Raw genomic sequence first — 15,505 nt, forward strand, 5'->3', positions numbered from 1 at the left:
CACCCGTCAACAACAGTTCCGTTTTATCGGGATTGAGTTTCAGGTGGTTGTGGTTCATCCAGTCCTGAATGAAGGTCATTACAGACTGAAAATTGGATATTGACGTAGAGGAAGAGGATAGAGAAAAGATAAGCTGGAGGTCATCTGCATAGTTGTAGACAGAGACCTCCAGCTGTTGTAAAGAAAAGATAAGAGGGGCAATGTAAAGATTAAATAGCAATGGAGACAGAGAGGATCCTTGGGGGACCCCGCACTGCAGAGGGCGAAGGTCAGCTGAAGGATAGCCAGAGCAAGGCCGACCCCCCGATTCCCGCCGCCTCGACACGTGAGAGTAAGATGGCATGGTCTACCGTGTCGAACGCGGCGGAGAGATCAAGGAGGACCAAGGCCTGAGGCTGACTAGTGTCCATCCCCTCCCGGAGATTATCCAGGACAGATATTACCACTGACTCTGTGGAGTGTGCGGGGCGAAAGCCTGCCTGCCTGGGGGCCAAGTCACTGTTCCTTTCCACAAAGGAGCTCAAAGTTCTAACAACATGGCGTTCCAGTACCTTGGCCAGGAACGGCAGGAGTGAAATAAGGCGGTAGTTAGTTGAAACAGAAGGGTCAGCACCAGGTTTTTTTAAAATAGGTACTATCACCGCCGATTTAAGTGATGGAGTGACGATACCCTGGGAAAGTGAACTATTGAGGAGCGAGAGGGGGGGTTCAGGGACAGTATGAATAAATCTGTTTCAGAATATAAGTAGGACAGGGATCCAGTGGGGAACCAGACTTAACCAGGGGGAGAAGGGAAAGGAAAGAGTCAGCCGTGAGAAGAGGAATAGAGTCCAGACGTGCTGCGACTGGGGGACAGCGAGGATTAGTGAAGGAGGGGGGCGGAAGAGGAATCTTGGCTCTGATCGTGCTAATTTTGTCAAAGAAAAAAGAGTTGAGGGAGTCGCAGAGGAATTGTGAGGGAGAGGGTTTAAGTGAGGCCCTGTCAGAGTAGGCTAAGTCTTGAACAATGGAAAAAATTTCTCTGGGCCGGTTCTCGGCAAACTGGATTTTAGATGAGAAATAGGCCTTCTTGGTTTCCAGAATGGATTTCTTGTAGAGGACCAGAAGGGTGATATAATGAGTTCTTGAAATGGAACCGTAATCCCGCCGCCAGAGCCGCTCCGCTTGACGAAGATTGAGTTTTTGGATCTTCAATTCGTCGGTAAATCAACGGTTGGCATCTTTGGAGCGCTTAGATGTAATGCGTTTTAAAGGGGCGACTGAGTCACAGCCGGCCCGTAACCAACCATTGATGGATTCCACTTGTCCAAGGGATGACAGCCCTGAGAGATCAGGGCTGGAGGCGGAAAGTGTGGCAGACAGAGCAGCTACGTCTACGTGGTTCCATGATCGTGCCCAGATGTTTTTGGCGGGGGGAAGCTTAGGGGTTGAAAGTAGGGATAAGGAGAAGGAAATAAGAAAGTGGTCGGACCAAGTGCAGGGAGAGATAGATAGTGAAGTAACCGGACAATCTCGGTACCAAATTTGATCGAGGATGTGGCCCAAACTGTGAGTGGGGGCGTGAACAGCAGAGGTGAAGTTGAGAGAGCTGAGAGATTCTGAAAACTCCTTGAAAGCTATAGACTCAGCAGGATCGGAGGGCCAGAAGTTGAAGTCCCCAAGAACAACGATGGACGAGTGGTTGACTGCCAAGGTAGCCACCAGATCTTGAAAACTTGGAAGAAATAATAACGGGGAGGATGTGGGTCGGTAAATGTGACTGGGGGAGTAAGGGAAAGTGAATGGGCCACTAAGCAATCTGATGAACCCAAAGGGGAAAACGCTAGAGGTTGAAAGATGATTTCTTTACGGGCAATCAGAGCAACTCCTCCGCCTGGCTTGCCGGGAGAGCGATCAGCTCGAAGGGCGTAGTAGGATGAGGGGAGTGTTGCCAGTAGGGAGGGAAGGGAGCTGTCGGAGAACCAGGTCTCAAGGAAGGAGAAACGGTCGGGTTTGTGCAGATCCAGCAGTGTAAAGAGTTCGTGCTGATGCTTGACTTCCGATCTGGTGTTGAGATACATCGCAGAAACAGCCGTGAGGGAAGAACCAGTGGGTAACAGAGTAGATGGGCGACCGGTCAAAGGCAAGGGCGGAGAGCGAGTGTGGGAGAGGGCATGAGGTGTAGAAAGGCCCAGCCTGGTGATTCGGGCTAATACAGTATCCTCTAGTGGCCACTGACTGGGCAAGCGCACCCACTTGCCAGTCCCTAAACCTTCCCTTTTCTTCATATCAGTCACCCCTATGGTAGGCCCTAGGGCAGGGTGCATTGTAAGTATAAGTTAGGACAAGCCCTCATGTGTGTGGCATGTTCTAATAGTGAATTACAGCCATTTTTGTTTTTCACTATTGCAAGACTACCTGTTCTCTATAGGCCAGAATGGGCTGTTAGCATTATTACATTTTTTAATCCTAACTGACTCAGAGAACATGGTAGGAATTCGAGTTTAGTATGCCTGAACTCAGAATGATAAAATACATCTTTTAGTGAAGTTGGTTTTAACATTCTGCGTTTGCAAATACCACTTTCAGAAAGTAGGTATTTGCTTGTCTAACCTTTCAAGCCTGCCTCTGCTAGGTTGTGTATTCCTTGTCTGGTTTTGTGAGTGACAGGGCTGGGGGATTCCAAGAGACAGGATGAGTCAGACTAGTGGTGAATAGAGAGATCTGCATCTAGATGGGAGGGAGGAGTTGCACCTGAACCTTGAATAGGGCTGTGCCTGCCTTCCACAACGCTGGCTTCACCTCCTGGGGAGCGGCTGATGTATCTGTCCTGCACACTGAAAGAAGAGGAGTCATGTAAACAAAGTGCTCCAGGACTCTGCTTGCCTTCCACAATACTGGCTCTACTCCTGTGGGGCGTCTGGTGTGTCTGCCCTGCACTGTGAAAGGAAAGGAGAAGTCTCGTAAACAGAGTGCTTCAGAACTGGTTTGGACTGGGCAAAGGCCTGTCTCCCCTCAGAGAACAAAAGATTTTGGGGTATAAATATTGGGACCCTGATCTCATGAAATTAGATCACTTTGGACTACAAGAAGAAACCTTTACTGAGGAGAGGAACCTGACGAAACTGAGGAGAGACTATTCCCAAGCTGAAGTGCTGATTGGGGGATTGGCCTGCAGTGGTTGCCTTACTGCCAAAGGAAGGAAAAAGGAACTTTGTGTACTTTGCTTTCAACTTGTGAAGGATCTCCCAGGGCTTGGAAAAGAGCTTACCTCCTGCTGAAGTCTCAGGGACAACAGACTTCAACCCCAGCTCCCCAGAGTTCTTTTGGAAGTGCCTGCTGCTGTTTTGGGCCTTCTGAGGAACTACATGTCGCAAGGAGCTGGAAGCGCGACTCATCGAGAAGAAGCGTGTCGCCGTCGCTGTGCCTACGGTTGCAACTCCGGAGGAGGGTGTCACCGCTGGAACTGTCACACTGCACCGCATCGGAGAGAAGCGTGCCACAACGAAGAGGAAGCATGTTGCTGTTGCTGCTGCTGCAGTTGCAACTCCTAAGGAGGGTGTCAGCACTGTAGCTGTCGCATTTCACCGCATCGAGAAGAAGAGTCTCGCAACGAAATCGGAACGTGTCGCCGTCGCTGTGCCTGCCATTGCAAATCCAAGGGAGGGTGTCACCGCTGGAACTGTCGCACTGCACCGCATCGAAGAAGAGTGCCTCTCATCCCCGAGAAGTGCGCCACCATCGGAGCTGTGGCCGTCACATCGTGGATGTCGCCACTGTAGTTGTCGCATCGTGCGGAAGCTTCACGCATCGAGGGAGAAGAGTGTCGCAAGAGGATCTGCTACCGTCGGATTGCGGAACAAGGGTGTCGCCGCTGCAGTCCACGCATCGAACCGAGAACTTCTTGCATTCCAGGAGAACCGTGCCGCATCTGGAAGATCTTCATGTCTTTATTTCTTTGCACTTGAACTTTGCCGCATTTCCCTCGCTGCGACATTGCTTGTTGTGGGAGCGCAACGCAACCTAGGGTACATTGACGCAAAGTGTCACATCTCAAGATCTGAACTTAACTAAGCTAAAACTACCATCAGTAACAGTATTGTATATTTTTGTCATTTATGGTCTTGTGGTAACTCTAGATAAAGTATACTTATTTTTTATATAAAACCTTGTGTGGTGTCCATCTATAGTTTTGTCACTGGGTTACTGTTTGTGGTCACAAATGCTTTACCCACTGCCTCTGAGATAAGCCTGTCTGCTCGTGCCAAGCTACCAAGGGCGTGAGCAGGAGTTTTTTTAGGAGCGTAATCCCCTTATCCTGACTAGAGGCAAGGGTCCGTATTTGTCACAAGAACCTACCTGTGCGAACTAGAGACCCCGAAATCTAACACCCCTTGCTTACAAGCAGGGCAACTGTATCCCAGATTCAACTGGTCCATCGCTGGCAACCGAGAAGCCCGCATAGGTCTTCATGATCTTGCCTTTGAAGAACTCTGCTACCTTATTTCAGAAGGCTTGTGAGTTTTCAACCACCTTATACATAGGGGTGCTCACCATATTGAAAAGTTATTTCGGAAGTTGATAGCTAACCTGATCCTCTGGGAGAAGTATACTGAATTTACTTCTTTAATTGCACTTTGCTATTTGAGAGTGAGCTCCCTGAGTTTGATTTTCACTTCCAGCTCATGAGCCAGTCCCTCTCTACGCTGCCTTTGGAGCTCCTTGAGCGCCTCTGAGAACAACGGGGTAGAAGGTTTCTTCCTACGCATTAGGCCGGCTCTCATCAAAGGGGCAACTTCTTCTGCTGCGGACTTGATCCATTTGGTAAAATTCTCTGCAGGTGAGCCCGGACCCCAAAGGTTCTTCTCCTTAAATTGAGTGCTGGATGAGCATAAGTCACTTAAAACTGTCCTGATATACCTTCAGGCCTCCCTTTTTATTTTCCATCACTTGGCCCCTATGTTCAAACATATAACTTGTAATGTATTGAGGCTAGTGCATGCAACGTAGACAAATAAGTCAAAAACAGAGAGAGGCATTCGGACTATAACAACGGAAACTTTTAAGAACTGGGGCCTGCAAAAACATTTTTACGTTTTTAAAATTTTTTTTGCTAAAGAAATGTTTTTAACTCTTTAGTGCGTACCAATGTCTAAATAGGATGGTAGTACACTTATAGTTTACATATGTCATCCAGTTGGAATAGGAGTGGGTGTTATATTCCATATAGGTACTCTATATAGGTGCAGGTAACACTGCAACCTTTCACCTATATCCTTCCCTACATTACATACATAACAGTTCATAGGGACTGACCTTTTAGCCAGATACAACACTGCATTCAGAACGCGGATTTTCCCTAGTTCGAAACTCATGCATTATGCATGAGGCTTCTTGGAAGCACAGCAGGAATGTCAGCGGGATGGACATCTCCTGTATAACATCTATGTATAAAGTTCAACCCCAACGTCATCCTTTTAAGCCAACACAGTAACATAGCAAGGTAGGACCCCTGGGGAGACCTGTGGATATATATATATATATACATCATGTCTTGCTTAGATGGTCAGATGAGACTGAGGCCTCCTGGCTGACACACTGACCAGAGACGCTGAGGTTCCTGTATGTAGATGCTCCAGCTACCAGTGGTCTAACATCCCTTGCAAGGTGTCTTACTCGAGACCTAGACGGGGTCCCATATTCTCTCCTTTCTCAGGTAATGGGTTTGACAAGACCTCCGAGGGATTCTTGGCATAACACCTACACAGATGCTAGGTACATTTAGGTACATCTGGTTAGGGAGGCATCGTAGGAGTACGCACTTTTCTTATCATATGTACTTGTATATATTCATGATTACTGCAAAATGGTAGAACAGTACCATCCCTTTAGTTTCATAGTACTGCTAATCATATATCTCTGCTACTGTCTAATGGTTGTTACAGCGAATCTATTCTACACTAGAATAACAACTATTCAATAAAACCTTATTGAAATGCCCAGACTTTTTATTCTGTGTATATCTGAGACAAACTAAGTGAGCACGAGTGACTGAGCGATAAGTAGTATATTGTTTGCACGATCCTGGGGGATCAGGGTTGTCATGTTCTGAGGTTACCAGAAACTATTTCCTCCCTGATAAGAGGAGATTCTAGTGGCACTGTGAGCTAGCTAATGCAAAGAGGCTTACATATCCAGTGGGGGTGCTCGGAACCAGTCTGCCACCAAACCCACAGATTATGTTATCCAAACACGCAGATCCTGTATAGGAAATATAGGAACCACACAACACTGACATATCTCCTTATGGGCATAATAGTGAAATAATTGATTTGCTAGGTACAAGGTAAAGAGTATGTTTGACCGAAGGGTCCTGACATTCTGGGCTGGCATCATTCTGGATGTTTGGGAATTGTTCTTAAACCTGGATGTGATCAACAAGTGTTGTGTGTTGAAGGATGCCCAATTAGTCATGTTGTTGATTTGAAACATGTGTTAGAAACACATGATGTTATTTTTTAAGATAAGCTTGGGAAATTGTTTGGGTTTGATCATGTCATCAAACTTAAGGTGGGTTCTCTGCCTGGTAAACACAAAGGTGTGTTCATCAGAGTTTGCAGAAGCTTAGCGCTCAAGTTTGTGATGATGGTGTGCTAGAACGTGTGGAGGTTTTCAGTTTTGCAGAATGCCTTTTGATTTGGTATTTGCTGCTGTCATTTTTCAACAGGTTATGAATGATGTTTTGAAAGTACTGGACGGTGTCTTGGGTTTTCAAGATGATATTAATTTTTTTAGCAAAGATTATGATGAGCACATGGTTGAATTGGATGCTGTGCTGAGAGGAAATATTTTATACGAACTAAAAATAAGTATGAGTTTTGTGTGCAATAGGTGGAACAACTTCAAATCTTTTTGAGTATTTGTGAATATTGCATTACATTTTTTCAGAATTTTGCTACCAAAGTTGAGCCTCTTCGTGCTTTGTTAAATAAAAATACAAAACTTATATGTGATCAAGCTCAAAATTAGCTCTCCAAGAAACTAAAAAAGCGCCTACCTGGTGGTAAGAACAGGAAAGCAGGTTCTTTCTCATCTTCCCTCTTCAGGTGAAGAAGTGGTTGAAGTTTTAGATGATCAGCAGGATGGTGATTTTTTAGTTACAAGTGTGGTCTGGAATGAAGGTAAGAGTGTTGGTAAAAAGAAATGGAGGAATGCACTTGACCATGATATGGTGTTAGGAAAAGTGATGGGAAATATAAGATGAGGGATGCCCAAGGAAGGAAATCTCTCTGGAATTACAGTCTTATGGTAAAGTTCAGAAAGAGTTGTCTGTACAGTCCAAGTTGTTGTTTAGAGCTGACAAATTGGTTCTCCAAATTCTTTAAGGTATAAATTGCTGCTTACAACTCATGAGGGTCATTTGGATATGACTCCTAATAAGTAAAGGGTAAGAGAGATTTATTGGTGGCCGTATATGGATAGAGATGCGGAAAATCTAGAGGTGAGATGTCCTACTTGTTCAAAAAAATGACAAAAGTCTGAAATGTCTCACCCCACTAATTATGGGCGAAGTTTGCGAATTCGCGATCCGCGAATTCGTGCGAAAGCGAACTCGCAATTCGCAAAATCTGTGAATTTGTGCGAATTTGCGAATTTCTTTTTTTTGCGCATTCGCAAGGGTTTTTGCCAGTTCGCGAGGGTTTTTACAAGTTCGGGAACGCAAACTTACTTGGGTGGTCGCAACGGTCACGACCATGTTGTTTCTACGTGTCCAGCCTGTTTGCGACCCTGTGGCTCATTGCGACCACCCTCCGGTTCATCACTGCCACCCTCTGGTTCACCAATGCTTTTTAAAAACAAAATGTAGCCCATTTACCATGCATTTAAAGAAAAAGGAAATTAAACATTTTCGTTTCATTTTCTAAGGGCAGGCAGAGGTCCCTGGGACCACTGCCTGTCCTTAAAAAATAATTTTGCATGTATTTGCGAAGGGGGTCCCTGAGGACCCCTTCCCATTTGCAAATGCATTACCATCTACTTGAAGTAGGTGGTAATTGCGAATGTTTTGAGACCGCAAAACATTTGTACATGGTTTTGAGACTTGCTATTTAGAAGGAAATGCCCCTTCCAAATAGCAAGTTGCAAAACGTATTTAGCGAGTCGCAAACAAATTGCGACCCGCGAAATAGGCAATGTACATTGCCCAATAGGTTTTTGCATGCGCAAACGGGTTCGCGAACCCGTTCGCACATATAAAAACGGATCATACATCTGGCCTTTAGTATTTTATATTGAAGTAATAGCCCCTCTGTCACATGCATTTCATTTGTTTTATAGCATCTCTCATACCATTGTAGGATGCGAGAGCACTTTACATCACACACATATAGAGACATTGAATCATACATGTAAATCAGTGTGTATATAAAATGTTTAAAGAGTGCTTGGTCTGGAAAAGCACAAACAAAGGATTCAGAACATAACACTGTGGCTAGCACTTACTTTAACATTAAAAATGCATTTCCACCCAAATAAACCTTTTAAGCAGCATCAGGATAATGAATAACTGGGGAAAACAAAAGTTACTAACAGGTACCATGCAGTTTGCAAGCAGCTCTTTGATGCCAGTTTATAGGTCCCTCTGCTACATTACAATTGACACTTGTGAAGTGAACAGTAACGAAAAAATCTTTGTGACAAAAGCAGTAACCACGAACCTATGCACATAAAATACTGCGTTTTAAAATGCATGTTACACGTTCTTTGCAGTAGGCACATTAACCCTCTGTGCTAAATTAGTTAAGTCAAAGCTGCCACTAAACAAAATTCTCCTCACGCTCCAGCAGGTACATTAATCACTGCCTTGATCTTGACACTTTTATTGTTGCTGGAAAGCTGCTAATTATACTAGAAACTTATCTGTGCTTTTAAAACTGTTGCCTACGGACCCCCAGGGCATATGTCACGGACCCCTGGGGGTCCGCGGACCCCAGTTTAGGAAACACTGCTCTGGATCATCACTGCCACCCTCTGGTTAATCACTGCCAGCCTCTGGTTTGCCACTGCCACCCTCTGGTTCATCACTGCCACCCTCTGGTTTGCCACTGCCACCCTCTGGTTCATTACTGCCACCCTCTGGTTCGCCACTGCCACCCTCTGGATCATCACTGCCACCCTCTGGTTCATCACTGCTAGCCTCTGGTTAATTACTGCCACCCTCTGGTTCACCACTGCCACCCTCTGGTTTATCACAGCTATCCTCTGGTTTATCACCTTGTGGTTCACCATTGCCACCCTCTGGTTCATCACTGCCACCCTCTGGTTCATCACAGCACCCTCAGGTTCGTCACTGCCACCCTCTGGATCATCACTGCCACCCTCTGGTTCATTACTGCCACCCTCTGGTTCGTCACTGCCACCCTCTGGATCACCAGTGCCACCCTCTGGTTCATCACTGCCACCCTCTGGTTCATCACTGCCACCCTCTGGTTGATCACTGCCACCCTCTGGTTCAAGGCTGTCACCCTCTGGTTCATCATTGCCACCCTCTGGTTCCGCACTGCCACCCTCTGGTTCACCAGTGTGACCCTCTGGCTCATCACTGCCACCCTCTGGTTGATCACTGCCACCCTCTGGTTCAAGACTGCACCCTCTGGTTGATCACTGCCACCCTCTTGTTAATTCCTACCACCCTCTGGTTTGCCACTGCCACCCTCTGGATCATCAATGCCTCTCTCTGGTTCATTACTGCCACCCTCTGGTTCGCCATTGCCACCCTCTGGATCATCACTGCCACCCTCTGGTTCATCACTGCCACCCTCTGGATCGCCACTGCCACCCTCTGGTTCATCACTGCCACCCTCTGGTTTGCCACTGCCACCCTCTGGATCATCACTGCCACCCTCTGGTTCACCACTGCCACCCTCTGGTTCATCACTGCCGCCCTCTGGTTCATTACTGCCATCCTCTGGTTCGCCACTGCCACCCTCTGGATCATCACTGCCACCCTCTGGTTCATCACTGCCACCCTCTGGATCACAACTGTCACCCTCTGGTTCATCACTGCCACCATCTGCACCGTCTGGTTTGCCACTGCCACCCTCTGGATCATCACTGCCACCCTCTGGTTTACCACTGCCACCCTCTGCACCCTCTGGTTTGCCACTGCCACCCTCTGGATCATCACTGCCACCCTCTGGTTCACCACTGCCACCCTCTGGTTCATCACTGCTATCCTCTGGTTCATCACCTTATGGTTCACCACAGCCACCATCTGGATCATCACTGCCACCCTCTGGTTCATTACTGCCACCCTCTGGTTCGCCTCTGCCACTCTCTGGATCATCACTGTCACCCTCTGGTTCATCACTGCCACCCTCTGGTTCACCAATGCCACCCTCTGGTTCATCACTATCACCCTCTGGTTCACCACTGCCACTCTCTGGTTCACCACTGTCACTCTCTGGTTCACCACTGTCACCCTCTGGTTCACCACTACCACCCTCTGGTTCACCGCTGCCACCCTCTGGTTAATCACAGCACACTCTGGTTCACCACTGTCACCCTCTGGTTCACCCATGTCACTCTCTGGTTCATCGCATCACCCTCTGGTTCACCACTGCCACCCTCTGGTTCACCCCTGCCACCCTATGGATCATCACTGCCACCATCTGGTTCATTACTGCCACCCTCTGGTTCGCCACTGCCACCCTCTGGATCATCACTGCCACCCTCTGGTTAATCACTGCCACCCTCTGGTTTGCCACTGCCACCCTCTGGTTCATCACTGCCACCCTCTGGTTTGCCACTGCCACCCTCTGGTTCATTACTGCCACCCTCTGGTTCGCCACTGCCACCCTCTGGATCATCACTGCCACCCTCTGGTTCATCACTGCTACCCTCTGGTTAATTACTGCCACCCTCTGGTTCACCACTGCCACCCTCTGGTTTATCACAGCTATCCTCTGGTTTATCACCTTGTGGTTCACCATTGCCACCCTCTGGTTCATCACTGCCACCCTCTGGTTCATGACAGCACCCTCAGGTTCGTCACTGCCACCCTCTGGATCATCACTGCCACCCTCTGGTTCATTACTGCCACCCTCTGGTTCGTCACTGCCACCCTCTGGATCACCAGTGCCACCCTCTGGTTCATCACTGCCACCCTCTGGTTGATCACTGCCACCCTCTGGTTGATCACTGCCACCCTCAAGGTTCAAGGCTGTCACCCTCTGGTTCATCATTGCCACCCTCTGGTTCCGCACTGCCACCCTCTGGTTCACCAGTGTGACCCTCTAGCTCATCACTGCCACCCTCTGGTTGATCACTGCCACCCTCTGGTTCAAGACTGCCACCCTCTGGTTCAAGACTGCCACCCTCTGGTTGATCACTGCCACCCTCTCGTTAATTCCTACCACCCTCTGGTTTGCCACTGCCACCCTCTGGATCATCAATGCCTCCCTCTGGTTCATTACTGCCACCCTCTGGTTCGCCATTGCCACCCTCTGGATCATCACTGCCACCCTCTGGTTCATCACTGCCACCCTCTGGATCGCCACTGCCACCCTCTGGTTCATCACTGCCACCCTCTGGTTTGCCACTGCCACCCTCTGGATCATCACTGCCACCCTCTGGTTCACCACTGCCACCCTCTAGTTCATCACTGCCGCCCTCTGGTTCATTACTGCCATCCTCTGGTTCGCCACTGCCACCCTCTGGATCATCACTGCCACCCTCTGGTTCATCACTGCCACCCTCTGGATCACCACTGTCACCCTCTGGTTCATCACTGCCACCATCTGCACCGTCTGGTTTGCCACTGCCACCCTCTGGATCATCACTGCCACCCTCTGGTTTACCACTGCCACCCTCTGCACCCTCTGGTTTGCCACTGCCACCCTCTGGATCATCACTGCCACCCTCTGGTTCACCACTGCCACCCTCTGGTTCATCACTGCTATCCTCTGGTTCATCACCTTATGGTTCACCACAGCCACCATCTGGATCATCACTGCCACCCTCTGGTTCATTACTGCCATTCTCTGGTTCGCCTCTGCCACTCTCTGGATCATCACTGTCACCCTCTGGTTCATCACTGCCACCCTCTGGATCGCCACTGCCACCCTCTGGTTCCTCACTGCCATCCTCTGGTTTGCCACTGCCACCGTCTGGCTCATCACTGCCACCCTCTGGTTCACCACTGCCACCCTCTGGTTCATCACTGCTATCCTCTGGTTCATCACCTTGTGGTTCACCACTGCCACCCTCTGGTTCATCACTGCCACCCTCTGGTTCATTACTGCCACCCTCTGGTTCGTCACTGCCACCCCCTAGATCATCACTGCCACCCTCTGGTTCATTACTGCCACCCTCTGGTTCATCACTGCCACCCTCTGGTTCATCACTGCCACCCTCTGGATCATCACTGCCACCCTCTGGTTCACCACTGCCACCTTCTGGTTCATCAATGCCACCCTCTGGTTCATCACTACCAACCTCTGGTTGATCACTGCCACCCTCTGGTTCAAGGCTGCCATCCTCTGGTTGATCACTGGCATCCTCTGGTTCATTCCTGCCACACTCTGGTTCACCACTGCCATCCTCTGGTTCATCACTGCCACCCTCTGGTTCATCACTGCCACCCTCTGGTTAGCCACTGCCACCCTCTGGATCATCACTGTCCCCCTCTGGTTTATCACAGCACCCTCTGGTTCACCACTACCACCCTCTTGTTCACCACTGTAGATTATGGGGGAAAAGCAAAGCACATTCGCGGGGCGCGAATTCGCTCAAAATCGAACTTGCAATCCGCAAATTCGTGCGAATTTGCGGCTTTCTTTTTTTTGCGTGTTCGCCCGGTTTTTTGCTTATTCGCGGACCGCTTGCAGCGCACCGACCGCGAGGTTGCCCATGCGGTCGTACATGGGCGTGGCCATCTTGTGCGCGTTGCGTATTTCCATTTCCGGGCGCTATTGACAGTGTTGTGTTGTGTGCGGCGCGCTATTACGAGTTCGCGCGTGTTTTTGCATACTCGTACCGGAAAAATCGCGCAAACTTACCCACGTGGTCCTCAATAGGCGCGGCCATCTTGTTTTTCATTTATTGCTATGGTTCTGTGCATGCTTTCTAATCCTCCTTTCATCTTTGTTTCTTTGGACTTTTTTTTAATCTTTTCTACTCTATATCTATCCCTCTTTTTTTCTAGATCTACATTTTGTGTTTTTTTCAACTTTTCGTTACTTTTAGAGCTACTTTTTAAAACTTTTTTTTGTACTTTACTTTATCCCTATTCTTGCTCTTTTTTTTCTTTCTGCTGTACAGGACCATGGCAAAGGGAGCCGGGAAGGAGAAGGGAGCCGGGAAGGAGAAGGGGAAGGGTCCCACACCCCATACCCGGCTCCCATGCGGGCGATTGCTGGGGGAGCTAGTCACAGCCCGGGAGATCTTCAGCGCGTAGGAGGTGGCCGCACTGGTTTACTATGTGCAGCGCCGCCTCCCCAAGACCAAAGCGGGAGGCGGCAGGATCGCTAGCGGGTAACGGCTCCGGGAGCGTGGGAAGCGGTGGGAGAAGGTATGCCGGGCCATGTATCAACACTCTCGGGTCTGGCGCACCTACAACCAGGCCACGCACCAGTGGTCCGACCTCCTGGACCGTGAACGCGACCTGCTCGACCTGCTAGGCGTCGAGATCCCCAGGCTTGGTGAGTAGTAGTAGCTATTTAATCACTACTCTGTTTTCTCCTGCTCTATGTGTTATCATATTGCAAATTTTTGTTTTTCCCGAAGAGCAATAATACTGCTGATTAGATTGTAGGTAAATTATGTTTCAAAATGTTCTGTGATTGCATTTCAGGTGCACTGCTCTCTTGCTCAGTGGCGGTGCTACTATGCTTATTTGTTTTCGATTTTTTTTACTCATTTCATTGGCCTGAGTAATTATGTATGAGTGTACTTTACAGAACTGCGTAATGCTAGACACTAAGGGGCAGATTTACAATTACTGGTGCATCCATGGTGCTCCGCATTGTAAATGATGGGGCAAAAACGACACAGAAACGTCACGCATCTGTGCCCTAAAGGCAGCGCATTGCTGGAGTTGCGTCGCAACCACGACGCAGCTCCAGCAATGCTCCGGGATGCCCTATCTCCCCAATGCTGCGTCAAGCCGTACGTCTGCTTCAAGCAGGCGCAGGGTTTTGACTGAGTGACGCAGCATTGGCCTAAAAGTGACTGCGTGAAATCTTGTAGATTTATCTTGTAGATTTCACTCAGCCACTTTTAGGATGCGTTCCTGCACAGGAACGCACTCCCTTGTGCCGGAACGCCCCCTGATGGCGCAGGGCTTTACAACGTGATGCTTCTCCCAGATGCGTCACGTTGTTAATATACCCCGCACCATGGGGCCTCTTTAGCGCTGCCGATGCGTCACGAAAGTCACGCAACGATCGAGCAAAAGAGACGCAGGGGACTTGTTAATCTGCCCCTAGAGACTCAAGTCCAGTCCTTCCTTTGTACACCTGCCACTAAGAAGAGATAGTGGTGGTGGATTGATAGTTTGAGTATTTTAATGACTGGTAATGTAGTAGGAAACTTACTTTTTAGTGTTCTCAATGGTCTGCAATCACGATGGACTTTGTCTGTCACTTCGCGTGCTGCATAGTGCTGCCTGCCAGTCCTAGTCAAACCTTTTTGTAGTTTGTTTAGTGAGTTACATAACTTTCCAAGTCGACGTTCCGCAAATCCAGCAATACTAATATCCTAGTAGACCACATCAGATAGGTCAATAAATGTAGTGCAATTGTTTTCTATTTGCTATTTCCCCGAAAAAATTTGTTATTGTTCTTTTGAAATGGTGGATTTGGTTGACAACAATCATCCATGTTTGGGTCTTTCTTTCATGCTGTAAATCAGCTCCCCCAGGGGCAAGAGGACACCGGAGGAGGTAGCAGCGTCGGCGGACGAGGACCAGGAAGGCCAGGATCGGTCAGGCGAGGGCTTCTCTGCTGACCCCAGTAAGTTTTCATGTTAATATTAATAATTATACTTCCCTATCTTTTAGAGTACCTATTTTGTACTAACATTCCACATTCCATTTTTCCTACATCGTCTTTGATCTTCTTGTAGACTGTTTCTAAATTCTTGTCCTGCCTCTACTATGACTCCCTGAGGTACTACTAGATTATTATTATTAGTCTGTCTGTGTAGCTAACTAAGCTTGCACAGTTAGCAAATGGTGTTAAACGAAACTCCCATTCTATTCAGCAATAGCTCTATGCACTGAGTGCAGTCCTCTGGGTTGTCCATAATGTCTTTTGAAGTCTTCTAAATGTTTATGCTTTGACAATTCCCAACAATAAACTGTCAATGACCACCAAGAAAGAATAAGATACTAGTTTACTTTTTGATTGGATAGGAGGACAATCCATACTACTATTGTTGCAAGGACAATTCTGCACAAACAGAACTATCTACACTAAATAGTGCATTATTTATCAATTATAATAGGCGCAGTTAGACTTTCCACATA

Source organism: Lissotriton vulgaris, chromosome 5 (genome assembly GCF_964263255.1).
Source record: "Lissotriton vulgaris chromosome 5, aLisVul1.2, whole genome shotgun sequence".
NCBI classification, from domain to species: Eukaryota; Metazoa; Chordata; class Amphibia; order Caudata; family Salamandridae; genus Lissotriton; species Lissotriton vulgaris.